Raw genomic sequence first — 14,092 nt, 5'->3', positions numbered from 1 at the left:
GTCATTTGCATATTCAAATTAATTTTCAAAGAAACTTGTAATACAAATTTTTTTACTTTTCATGGGTACTTTCATTGTGTAAAGTTTTATTTTGATAGGAGTAAAGGAAAAACATAGCCCCATTGGGGTGTATTGTTGCCTGGCCTTATTGGCACACATCTCGGATTGATGAGAATTTAACATATTTCCTCAACTAGGATTTCTTAGGACTTTTAGTATGTTGTTCTGGACACCTCATAGAAATGATCTATGCTGAAAAAAATTCTTTTACAATTAATTCTATTTTTGGCTCCAAAATGAGTTACTTTGCCTGGACTATCACTTAGTATTCGCGGTTCTATGAATATGCAAATGAGCCCCGCCTCCACTCACTCAGCTCAGAGATCCACTGGTTGACGATCACACGTTGATCTGATTGGTTACAAGGTAGTTTGTGACGTCAGAAACACCAGTGATTTCAAAGCGTGTTTTTGAGACTGTCTTTGGTTCACTGCAGTTTTAAGGAGAAAATACTCAGCAATTGTTTTGACTTTGGAATTTGCACATGATTTGTGGTAAAGCATATATATAAAAAACAACAACTTTAAAAGCTTGATTTTCACCACCGGGGGACTTTAAGAATGCTTCATGAACACGGTTCACAAAACCATTCTTGTGTAAATTGCTGTACTTAGAAACGATTGCACAAACATTAATTTTGCTTGCATTTTATTTAAGGCCCAGTGACTCTTAGTACCATGAAACATAAAAACAAATAAATAATAATCACATGTAGGGCCAATCCATCTAAAGTGGTCCAGTGAATGCTCCTTGACCATTTTAATTTTCTTTATTTTTTTGAGTGATTACTTCTATGAATTGATATTGCAAAACCACCAGTTTTAAGTTATCGCTCAAAAAATTAGCAAAATTAACTGTGTGGCAGCCCTTTCTAGATTCCCACTATGACATTAGTTTTTAGTACATATATTTTACATTTAAAAAATAAAAATGGTCAGTCAACCAGCTTTACAATTTTTGGACCACCTTGAGATGGAATGACCCTATATGAACTCAAGTAAAATATGTGTACTCAAAATTAATGTGATAGTGGGATTAAATCAGGGTCAGTGTAATGATCGAAATTCATAAATATTGCATGTGGAAGAGAAGCGAGTTATCTTGCAGCTGAGATTCTGAGTGTTCATCTCTGGGAGTCCGGAAGGAACACCAAACATTTAATTATTAATGCCGTCATATGAATGGAGATTAGATGGTGTACACTTGATTTGATGAAGTCTACAGGTCATACTAAAGGTCAAAAAGTGATTCATAATACTAGATTTTTACAATAGCTGAATAAAATACAAGCAGTTCTAACAAAATGTGGTTACATATGTTGATCTGAGTGTTTGGAATATTGCATAAACATTTGTGAAATCACAGTTTCCATCCCATATGGAAGTTTTTCCCTCCATCATAAATGAGTCTCAGAGCGTCAGACGAAACACAAACGCTGTCATGTTCTCGTGTTCGGATGCTGGTGTTTGGGAACGCAATCGTGTGAGACGCTTCTGGAGTGAATTAAACCAAATCATTTTGATGATTCATGCGCTTCAGAACCACCAAACCAATATCTGAAATGCTGCGATGCGATTGGTGTGCTGGTTAGTCCAGTTATCCAATCACAGCCTCTGCCGAGGCAAAGTCACATGAGTGTTTTGTTGGGCATAGAGTGATTTATTCGGTAAACGCGTTTCCATCATAGTGTATGTCTTCTTATCAGATAACACATAAATACCATGTAAAAAAAAAAAAACTTGCAGTTACAGTTATCAGAACTTTACTGTAAAAACGATGGCAGCAACATTTTAGGGTTACGGATTTAACTTAACCTAATTTGTCCACAAACCATCAAACAAAGACTCACCATCAGCATATTACATGAATAAAGGTGCATTTCCGCCACCTACTGGTCTGGAGTACATAGTTTAACTATCTAAGACCATGACAAGGGATAAGGGGAATATTGGAAATGAAAGAAAATAAAAGATAACAAATAACTTGTATATTCCATCCATTATTCCTGTCTTTTTTTAGATACTTAAACAATTCCTCATATACTTTTGATTGCATTAACCCATTTCCTAATAGCACCTGCAGAGATATATTATTAATGCCCTTTAGATCTAATTTGTGAGATAGCTGAAATCTTTCTCTTTCATTTGCAACACATTTTAGAAGAATATGCTCTACCGTTTCAGGAGTCCAGATTTGTGACAATCCCTACCATTTTCACGTTTCCCGATTATACGCAAACTGGACAAAAGACAACGGAAATGAGTGCTTTAGGCTAAATACACAAAGACTAATGCTAAACAAGATACACCTGTGAGTAATCAAACAATGAACCAATCAGAACAAAACACACAAAACAAAGGAAGATCACATGAAGGAACAGGGAATCACATGATTCATGACTGTGGCAAAAGCATGAACATAACTAAAACCTAAAACAGATGTGACACATAGGATGTAAAGAAAACTAAAAAGAAACATAATTATTTCAAATGTGATCTGTCACAAAGGAATTTCTGGGAATGTCAATTTATGGATTTTCACTATAAATTATAAGATGACTTGATGTTTTTCACTTCCAAAAACTGTAAAATTACATGAAATGTCTCATTTATTACAGTTTTTTCACCCTATAGTAAGGGAACTTACCATTAACAGGTTTTTACCGTAGCATTTTTGTAGTCTTGTACTGTTAAAATTATAATTTTTGACTGTGTATGTGTGAGAAACAGTAATAGTGAAAACCACGTCAGCACTTCCAATCCATTCCAGCAAGAAGTCAGATCATCTGACAAACATCAATCCTCCTAATGCAACAAGTACGTCACATAAACCCCCTGAATGCAGATGCAATGATGGGTTATTTTAGCACATATTTACTTCAAAGGTCTCACCCTCCCACTTCTATCACAGCTGAGTTAGTGTTCAGTAAACAGACTCTGTATGTGATGAAGTGTGGGCTTGATGTGTTGGGTAACCCTGCTGGCCACTGCAAACCAAGCAGCAAGCATCTCTCTGCACTCTTTAACCCTGGAGCAAACGCTCTGGCTGACCAGAGACTTCAATAAGCCCAGATCTCAAACATCTCACACCGCTAACATACGCAAGACAGAACGCTCTCATTTATCACCCTGTTTTCCAATTCACAAACCCAACTTGTTTCAGCACGGCCTGACCTTCTACTTTCAGCCGTTATTTGACAAGGTTTCTTGGTGGCTTGTGTATGTTAATTCCTCAATAATGGGTTGTAGGTACAACTTGACCTTGGTCTAAAACTGTGAACAGAAAAGATGACGTGAAAAATAACAGTCTGACTCCAACGACAGGTCTGAAACACTGGAGCTTTTAAAACTGTATGCCAAGGGTAAAACCCATTACGCACATTTCTGGCAAGTCTTCAGGATCGCACTTACATCACTCATTTGTCTCTTCCAGGGTTTGGCAAAATTCAAAGAATTGAAGAATCGGTTCTCTTCTAATTCATGATTTATTTTTTTCTGTGGTGTGTTTAAGAACGGTTTCCATCTTGCAAGCTGCTTCATGCTGTCTGGCAGAGTCTGAATTAGAGCATTCTGGGAAATGAAGTTTCCTTCGACCCTGGTTCAGCATTACCAACTATTTTCAATGACAAGTAGCTAAAGCCTGCTCAAAAAGTCACTAAATGTCCCTAGCTGACGTAATGCGCCAAACTGTCAACACTTTACATCTGTTTTTTCTCCTAATCTGTGCCCACATACTGTATTTTAATAAAATATACTGTACATCTGAATGTCCAATAAAGCTGTTCACATTTACATATTTTGATATGATATACACTGAAATTTTCTTAGTATTCCAGTATTTTCTCGTTTCCAGACCAAATATGAAAAAAATCTTAAATCAAGACGCATTTACTAGATGAGTAAAATTACATAAGATATTATGTCTTGTTTTCTGGGGAAATAAATCAAAATTAAGTGAGTTTTTGCTTTAAAAAAAGCTAAATTATCTGCCAATGGGGTAAGACAAAAAATCTTAAGTAAAACAGAAACAAGATTATTTTTCTTACTCCATTGGCAGATAATTTAAGTAGATTTACATACATTATTATTATAATTTAATATTTTAAGAAATACCCAGTGTTTAAAAAAAGTACCTAAAATGCCGTTCCCAGAAGTCTCTGTGTGGTGCATCATATTTAAATAGTTTTTTTTATAATAGTTTATTATTCTTAAAACAGTTAGGTAAAGTGTTTTTTGTAACATGTTTTTACTTTATATTTATTATTGCATTACTGTAGTGTGATATATGTTTTGTGTTTGTGTGTATACAAATATAAAAATAATGTTTATTAGCCATGGTTCATGGGGAAAGAAAAATTCTGAAATGTTTAATTTATAGCAGATTTTACTAGTTCAAGTAGGATGGCATATTAACATTCTATTAGTTAATGGAACGTATTATGAGCTGTGAAATATACAATTCACCAAACTGCCATTACGTAGTGCCTGAAACATTCTCATGCACCGAGTTTCTAGTAACCACAGCAGCCAGTTTCCAACAGTAAATTGAACAGGATTTTTGTTACAGTGTGCTACCCATTACGGCCATATAAAATTAACAAAAGGATGAAGAAAAGAAGTGCTATTAAATCCCTAATGGTCGTGACCCACATATAGGTTGATGGAGGCGTTCAGATGTGGCCCATTTGTGCTATTCTACATGCTCTTCCTGCTAGCAGCTTTTACTAAGCTTCTTAAAAGGCTGCCCTGAGGAATCAATGATAGCCTCTGGGAAGAGCCTCGCAAGGCCTTATCTCTGTTCATTTATCCAAAGAACTCCAGAGCACAATGTCTGCGCTGTCCTTAACATCAAATATATAAATATATAAAACACAAGCTCAACCTCTGTTGGGCTACCATCACAATATGCATGTATACACACGCACAAACACACACACACACACACACACACACACACACACACACACACACACACACACACACACACACACACACACACACACACAATGCTGTCATTATGGAACTGTCTCCATCTCTCTTGTTCTCTATAGAGTAGCTTTAGTTTTCTTAGATTTTTTTCTCTCTCTCTCTCTCTCTCTCTCTCTCTCAATTTCAATTTTTTTTTTCAATTTTCAATTTCAATTTTCAATTTCATGTTGCTTTATTGGCATGACAAAAAAAAATGCATCTGTGTTGCCAAAGCATAAGAACAATAAACAACAACAAGTAGTTAATACATCTGATATAGTAATACAAGTAAACAGGATAATTATGATATAAAAGCAGATACTAAACACATTCTGTGCATGTCCCTCAAAGGGTACATCTCTCTCTCTCTCTCTCTCTCTCTCTCTCTCTCTCTCTCTCTCTCTCTCTCTCTCTCTCTCTCTCTCTCTCTCTCTCTCTCTCTCTCTCTCTCTCTCTCTCTCTCTCTCTCTCTCTCTCTCTCTCTCTCTCTCTCTCTCTCTCTCTCTCTGATAGATGGAGCATGATGCATTTTTAGAGCCGTCTCTTCTAAGCATGAAACAACCAATAAGAGGCTCTCACTGCCACTGTGTGTAATATGCTGTCACACTGATTTAAGGTCTACTCTAGTGCTGCTCTTTGAGTTTTATGTGGTATAATGAGTGAACTAATTGAACTAAATGATGATGCAATCAATATTCTCTGTCCACAGCATACAGTTTCAATATTCTATGAATATTCTTTGTAAAAATATGAATATTAAATACTCCATATGTATTCCACAACCTTAGAATAAAACCTTGAGGCATCACTATGAAGTACCATAGTGAAGAGGTGTATAATATAATACTAGAATCGACACATTGGAGAACGCCTTAAGCGTGACGCGTCTGAAGCCTGTATGGAACTAGTCCAATCTTGATTGGTGTTGCGTCATTATGTCACTTGTGACGTCACATGTGACGGTGATGCGGAAGCTATAAAAGGACGCCGGATCACAACTTCTCAGGGAACGAGGGTTACAGTTGTAACCCAAGACGTTCCCTTTCGAGGGAACTCGCGCTGCGTCCAGAATCGACACATTGGGGAACAAAATGCCCACTGTGCCACACTGAGAGGTACACACCCTGGTGTGAAGCAATCTGGCACACCCAGGACGAGAGAACTTGTGAACCCGGTGTAGAGGGCAGATCCAGACTGAGCCCTTCTTAGGTGACCCGAAAAACACAAGCAGCTGGTCCGATTTCCTCCAGCCCGAGGTCCTGTGTACGTAAGCCTCCAGAGCTCGGACCGGGCATAACAGCTGTAATGTAGCTTGACCGACACATGCGCTGGAGGATGGAAAGCCTGTAGAATTATAGACCGTGTCGCATTTGTCGGCACCTTAGGCACGTAGCCGGGTCTGGGGTGGAGAATAGCCCTCACTCTACCAGGAGCGAACTCGAGGCAAGAGGGAGCAACGGATAGCCTGCAGGTCCCCAACTCTTTTTAGGGACGTAATAGCGAGCAGGAAAGCTACCTTTAAAGACAAAAATTTCTCAGACACCTCATCCAAGGTTCCGAAGGGTGCCAGGGATAACCCTTCAAGAACCACTAACCAGGTCCACGTACGTGGGCTGGATGACAGGCCTCATCCTCCTAGTTCCACAAAGGAAACATATTATAAGCGGGTGTCTCCCCAAGGTGCCCACCCTTAGAGGCGTGTGGAAGGCAGCTACAGCCGCCACATAGACCTTAAGCGTGGACGGGGAGAGCCCGTCAGAGAAGCGACTCTGGAGGAACTCCAGCACTGAAGCCATAGGGCAGTTAACTGGGTCCAACTGATGTTCTCTGCACCATAAGTTGAATACATTCCATTTTAATGCATACAGTTTCCTCATGGAGGGGGCTCTAAAGTTTAAGATGGTCTCAACAACCTCAGTTGAGAGACCAGCATTTACGAGTTGGTCCCCCTCAGGGGCCAGACCGACAGCTTCCACAGCTCTGGCCGAGGGTGAAGTATTGTGCCCCCGGCCTGAGAAAGAAGGTCCCTCCTGATCGGGATTTGCCACGGAGGGCCTGCTAGAACACCCATGATGTCCAAAAACCATACTCGGGCCGGCCAGTACGGGGCTACTAGGAGTAAGCTGATCCCGTGCCACCGGTATTTTTGTAATATTTGTAAACACAGTCTTAAAGGGAAGGTCCACCCAAAAATATAAATTTCATCATCATTTACTCACCCTCAAATTGGTCTTTCGTCTGCTGAACATAAAATAAGATATTTTAAAGAATGTTGGTAACCAAACAGTTGTTGGACCCAGAGTCATTGACTTCCATAGTATAGAAAAATATACTATGGAAGTCAATGGCTACCTTCAACTGTCTGGTTACTCAAATTCTTCAAAATATACTCAAGAAACTCATATAGGTTTGGAACAAACATGAGGGTGAGTAAATTATGACAATTTTCGTTTTTGAGTGAACTATCCCTTTAAGTGAACAAGAACTATTCAGAAAGAAATCAGATGTGTATCATTATATTGGATCCGTGCATTCAGTCTTAAAGTGACAGCAGTCTACATTTGTTCTTTTTTTATTTTTTGCTGATCCGAAAAATTATTCGATCTGTGACTCAAAAACTGCAATATGATTCAATCAGATAAAAAAAAAAAATATATATATATATATATACTATATATATATATATATATATATATACACAGTACGTCTTTCCTCTGCATCTCCTGTTGAGCACTAATTTGTCTTTGAATGAACAATTATTAAAGTCCCCCTGTAGTCAATCATTTTATCCCTTAAAACTCATTATTACATATTTAAACATTTTTTCCTTGAAAAAAAAAAAATGATTCATGCCTTATCTTGAATATCTTGAATGTAACTCGACACCCTTGCCTCATTTAGTATACGCGGTTCAATGAATATGCAAATGAGCCCCGCCTCCACTCACTCACTCAGCTCAGAGATCCACTGGTTGACGATCACACGTTGATCTGATTGGTTACAAGGTAGTTTGTGACGTCAGAAACACCAGCGATTTCAAAGCGTGTTTTTGAGACTGTCTTTGGTTCACTGCAGTTTTAAGGAGAAAATACTCAGCAATGCTGTCGACTTATGAATTTACACATGGTTTGTCTTAAAGCATATTAAAAACACCACATATACTGTACATATAAACAACATTAAAAACTTGATTTTCACCACAGGGGGACATTTTAAATGCCTATTCAATTTCTGTCCTCTAATTGATTTGTTTCTCTGTAGCCTCACACTTTTGACGCACCTTGCAACCTGCAGTCATGTCGGGCGTTTGAACAAAAGCAGAACCTTCACATTTGTATAACTCTGCAAAATAGCTGATGCAAGGTCATTTGTCCTACTCTTTGGTAAATAGATCAGAAATAAGGAGCCTGGAATAAAGGCATCCTTGTCCTTTTGAGAAGTACAGTGCTTTAGTCTGCTTTATGAGAGTATAAGAGATCTTTTGAGGCATGGTCAGAGGAATGCTGGCCGAGAACATTTAGATTCCATTCCTGTTGCTTTTTAGTGGCATCTCGCTTGCCAAGAGACTGATATGAAGTGGATATGTAGGCTTATCTTTTCAACAGGACTTTTCCCTTTTAGCCTTTAATCAAAACTGTTTCTACACACTCCTAGTTTATTCTAAAAGATTTGAATTGCCAAATTGTTTTGTTGCATCCAACAAATGCCTAAAGCTCCTTTAAAAATCCTATTCGTTGTAATAAGCCTGGACTGACCTGTCTGGTTGACAGAAAATCTCAGGGGTTTTGTAGAGGACACAAGGAGACATTTTGAAAGACATGTGTGCAAGATTTACTGCTCGACATTAAATCTTTGAAATGGCCATTAAGCGTGTGCATGCGAGTGTGCTTTATACAAATGCATTTGCGTGCAAGTTAAACCAAGAGAGCACCAGCAGTCCTTTCAAATGGCAAGGGCAGCTCACATCCTCACAGAGAGCCATTAAATTCAGCTCTGAATAAAAGCAAAAGGAATATGGAAGCTGAAATGATCTGTAAAATCAAGCCTATTATCTTTCTCTGCTATTTACGCTGATGTGTATGCATCACTGCTGGGCTGCTGTGAAAAAGAGGAACTTATCCATTTTAAAATAGTTTAAAAGTGTATAGGACTACTGAACTCGACTACAATAGGTTTTGCAAGAGAAATGGGCAGCATGTTATCTATCAATATTTTGTACATAAAAATATTTTAAATAAATGTGATAATTTCATGACACCCATAAAGCTATCAAATGAAAGGGCTCATTGTGTGTTTGGAATGTGTGTGTGTGTATATACTGTATATAAGTAAGGGATAATGTACATCCAGCCGGTTGTTCTCTCAGAATAAACCCCGACAGGGTGATGAGGACCCCGACGTGAGGCGGAGCCTGAAGTACAAGCGGCTGGATGTATATTATTCCGCTTATTACACTGCTACTTGCCTCATAAGTTAATAATTAGATACGAAATATTGATCTGAGATCTGAGTTGACCTATTTTATTAGGTCTTTAAACGCAAGGCTTCCGTGGAGAGAGCAGTTGCAGCGCGGCAAGTTCAAACTAGACAGACATTTAAGCGATACGGCATACAGTACAGTCATACCACTTATTACACAGCATTTCACCACATACATAATTATGGAGATAAGAGATACTGATTTCAGATTAAACTGTTTTAAAATCGTTCCTTTTTGTATTTTATAATCCAACAGTGTACAAAACAATAGTCACAAAATGGCAGCAGCTGCGTTTGTATGAAACAAGAGAGAGCGAGTCCATGATACTGGATGACAAAATATTGATTTGACTGAGTTTTAACATTTTATTAGCTCACCATATTGCAAAACTTCCACGAAGAAAAAACTTTTCTAGCAAGCGTATAGCACTGCTGACTTCAGTAACCCCTGTGTTTCCATTCTCAGCGGTTGTTATCTGGGAATAACATTCTGCTGGATGGCGCGATTGACCAATCAGAATCAAGTATTCCACAGAGCCGTCTGATAACATTAGTTAAATACATTAGTTAACATGAACTAATAATGAACTGCACTTCTACAGCATTTATTAATCTTTGTTAATGTTAATTTCAACATGTACTAATACATTATTAAAATCTTGTTAATATTAGTTAATGCACTGTGAACTAACATGAACTAACAATGAACGGCTGAATTAATAAATACTGTAACAAATGTACTGCTCATGGTTAGTTCATGTTAGTTAATATATTAACTAATGTTAACTAATGAACCTTATTGTAAAGTGTTACCATATATATATATATATATATGTTTTTTGTTTTTTTTCTCTCATCCATTAAGAGAGTTGATCAAGATGTTTCAGTCAGTTCAGATTCAGCAGGTAAACTGACCCAGAAAACCACACCAGTCATTGTTTGCTTTCGGTTCTCTAGCAGCTTGTGCAGTATTGTGCGTTCAGACACTTTAAGCTGAAGCACAGAGGCAGATGAATTACTGTCGTCAGAGTGACCTTCATCTGGGTGATGGCAATAGTCCAGTGTTTTTCAACCACGGAGGTCAGTAAAGGTGACTCGGAGAACAGATCACCTGATTTGATCTAACAGTGAAAGACTACGGCAGCAGGATTGATGCTATAGGGCTTTTCTTGTTTTCTGTTAGCATGACATCAAAGTGCTCCCATCATTCAGTGTATGGAAAATTGCAGTAACAATCAAGACAGGAAAACCCAGTAGCTACTAGCAATGATTTGTTGCAGTATAGCATATTCAAGATGTATTGACCATGAAGCTAAGTCCCTTTGACCCTTATACATCAAACTGTGGGAAAGGTGGGTGATGGCGATTTTGCCAAATGGGACACTTTCCTGGCAAATAACCCAGCCATAATCCCAACTAAAACCATCAACAACCCCTACAACATTCATAAGGATGTGAATGTTCAAATCCTACCAATAACCTTACCATAAAATTGAATTAGATGATTTCAGGATCAACATGTATGTTATATGCTCTATAATTGTTTTATTTTTTGTCTAATTTTTCAATAAAAAATATCTAAATATCTTTAAAATAGGATACCAAACTGCATAAGATATTAAAGGGATAGTACACCCAAAAATCATTGCTCACCCTCAAGATGTTCCAAACATGTATGGATTTATTTCATTGACTTCCATATTATGAAACAAAAAATAATAATACTCTGGAAGTCAATGGGGTCCAAAAACTGTCTGGTTACCGACATTCTTCAAAATATCTTCCTTTATGTTCAGCAGAAGAAAGAAACGCATGCAGGTTTGGAACAACTTGAGGGAGAGTAAATGATGACACAATTTTCATTTTTGGGTGAACTATCCCTTTAAGACTTGTTTTTTAGAGACTACATGTTATACTATATAATTTTTCTTACCCTTAATGACATTTTTTCTAGGAAAGTTCATGAAAACTCTAACCTGAAAACAAGTATTAATATCATATGCATTTTTCATTTATTGTGCATGTATCTGGTTTAAAGCATGTTCATATATATATATATTTATTTTTTTTACTAGAAAACAAAACAAAAATATTGTTTGAAAACATGTTGTTATTATTACTATTATTTGCAGTTTAGGAATAAATGTGATGGCCCAAGTGCAGGCTAGAGCTAGAAGTTAGAAACAAATTGCTACAGTTCTGGATTAATCTGGTCTGCATGAAAAAGACCAGCATATTTCTAACATCTTGTTTCTTTAACATTAAAGCAGACGTCACAAAGAGCTCAGATCTCGGATGTGTCATTCAGAACAGATTTAAATCAGCGGCTGCTTCAAAAATACCAGTGTACGAGGCCAAAATACCAATGAAGACATTGGTAGAGAGAGGAAATTCAAAAGCAGGAGCGTGCATAATCCTTCAAGACACTAAATGCCAGAGCACATAAACAGGTTCTCTGCATAAAAACACAGGATAAACCAGCGTGAATGGCAGGGATACGGAATTAAGCTTTCTTTGGAGATACCATCCACTTCCAGGCTCACTTCCACCAATCACAATCACTTAAGTTGCAATGTATTGTCTCACAACGATATAAGCCTAGCCCGAACCCAACTCTAACCCGAGCTGAAATATGCTCTTCCCTGATAGGCAATGGCAACAGCAAAGCCTTTTAATGCGTCGCCTTTACGGACAATTGCTTATTCACCAAATCACCATGACAACTCCAAGGCACATCTCACTATCTCACTCTCTCTCTCTCTCTCTCTCTCTCTCTCTCTCTCTGCTTTGCAATTCAATGCAAATCATCATCCAAGTCTTTTAAACTACAGTTTTACAGTCTTAAAACTGTAAAGCCAATTAAGTCTGTCTTAAATGAAAATATGAGCAGCACTAACACCAGACAGTTTAACATGTCATTATTTAATAATGCAGTATTTTTGTTCTTATGAAGCAACCGAACAAAAAGCATTTGTTGAATGTGGGTAGCTGCTAGTAAATGATTTAGAAGCACCCCATGGTGTGACATGCTGTAATTAATTTGAAACTATTTCAAAATTTTTTTTCAAATTCTTCTATCATTTCTACATGCAGTTTTTATGAGCTCATAATATTAGCTGAGGCAACATGGCATATTTGTACTTTTAAAAAATGTATCTGTCACACAGCAGGACCATTTGCTATTTTAATTCAATTTAAAAAGAAACCTAAAGGAAATGGAGACCAGTTACAGACCCAAGATATACACTTTCCCCAATACAAATACGTAAATTGAATTAAAAGAAATATAGGTGGTTAAAAAAAAGTTCATCTTCTACCCATGTTGCATAATATGTGTAGCCTACATATTGCATGGAAACGCCTCTAAAAAAAACCCTGGATTTTATTATTATTCAAACTGTCCATATAACTGTTAATTAACTGTAAAATATTGGCATTAAATACAGTAGTCTCAAAGTCTGAAGACAAAACATGAATCCAATCATCAGCTCGTAATGGTATCCACGCGTAACATGAACGCGTCATGGAAGACGCTTAATAACACGCCATCTGTAGCGACGCGACAAAACTATTCAAATCACCGCAGCCGTCCAGACCTCTAGCGCGCGACGCGACGCGTCTCTCGAGCTTGCGGATGGGATCCCGACGTCGACCAATCAAAGACTTTTTTTTTAGGCGAGCGGCAGGACGCGACGCGATGCAACTAGAACGCCGCTCTCTTTTTTTTTTGGGGGGGGGGGGGGGGGGGGGGCGTTCTAGGTTTGTCGCGTCGCTCGCTTGCAGTGCAGATGGGGTGTAACAAGTGCAAGAGATCCTCATCCTCACCTCCTGTTACTTTTACCAGCATCGCAGCCTGTCTATAGTTCACTTCAGCTGTTCTTCATCTACAGAACTGCACATCTCCTCACCACAGACACAGGCAACACTCAAGTTCACCAAATTGTCAAGTGGCAATCCTGGCACAAGAGATCTAGTGAAAAGACATACAGCGGTGCGCACCGCCTTCTCAAGACTGTTCGTATGGTGACTAATAACTTATCCTCATAAACAACCATTATCCTCATAAACAACTCACCTGCTTTGGTGAAATATCAAATCCCCCATTCCTGGTATTCCTGTTCCCTCAAAAAAAAAGCCATGATACGTGTGTTTTATTGGTAATCCGTTGCAGTTGTGTTAAGATTTCCTCCCACTGCTCTTCATGCATTTCGTGTGACCTTTTCCAGCGAACGCATCCTTCATCCTTTACACTCCAGTCACATTGCTGTGTTTTTCCTGCGTGTATGTTCCTGATGCTCTGGTCCTGCGTGTTCGTGAGCTCCCCACACGAGCTTCACGAGTGCGCGCTGCGCGGACACGCTTGAGTGTTCGGGAACGCCAGCACAGGCGCGGGTTACTAGGAAACCAGAAGCGCACACACACATGCAAGAGAGGGGGTGTGAGTAACCCTGCTTTCCAGGACATCTAGAGAGAGCTTTTTGCTATTGAATTATGTGAATTGCATTTCCACAATATAAAACCAATAAGGCAATATAAAAAACAGAATAGCAAAATAACACAAGCACTAAAGCAATCTGATTGGGACT

General features: G+C 38.3%; 1 protein-coding gene across 2 annotated transcripts in view; it reads right to left on the bottom strand.

Annotated features, from left to right (window-relative positions):
• Nucleotides 1–13,874, bottom strand: part of nlgn3a (neuroligin 3a) — a 216,383-nt gene extending 202,509 nt beyond the window's left edge. For both annotated transcript variants that reach the window (XM_084134013.1, XM_084134014.1), the window contains exon 1: nt 13,582–13,874. The gene's annotated coding sequence lies outside the window, so the exon portion shown is untranslated. The remainder of the gene's footprint in view (nt 1–13,581) is intronic.
• Nucleotides 13,875–14,092: the final 218 nt, after the last annotated feature.

This window comes from Abramis brama (assembly GCF_963993115.1).
Source record: "Abramis brama genome assembly, chromosome: 13".
In the NCBI taxonomy this organism is placed as follows: domain Eukaryota; kingdom Metazoa; phylum Chordata; class Actinopteri; order Cypriniformes; family Leuciscidae; genus Abramis; species Abramis brama.
This window is presented reverse-complemented; position numbering and strand designations above follow the sequence as displayed.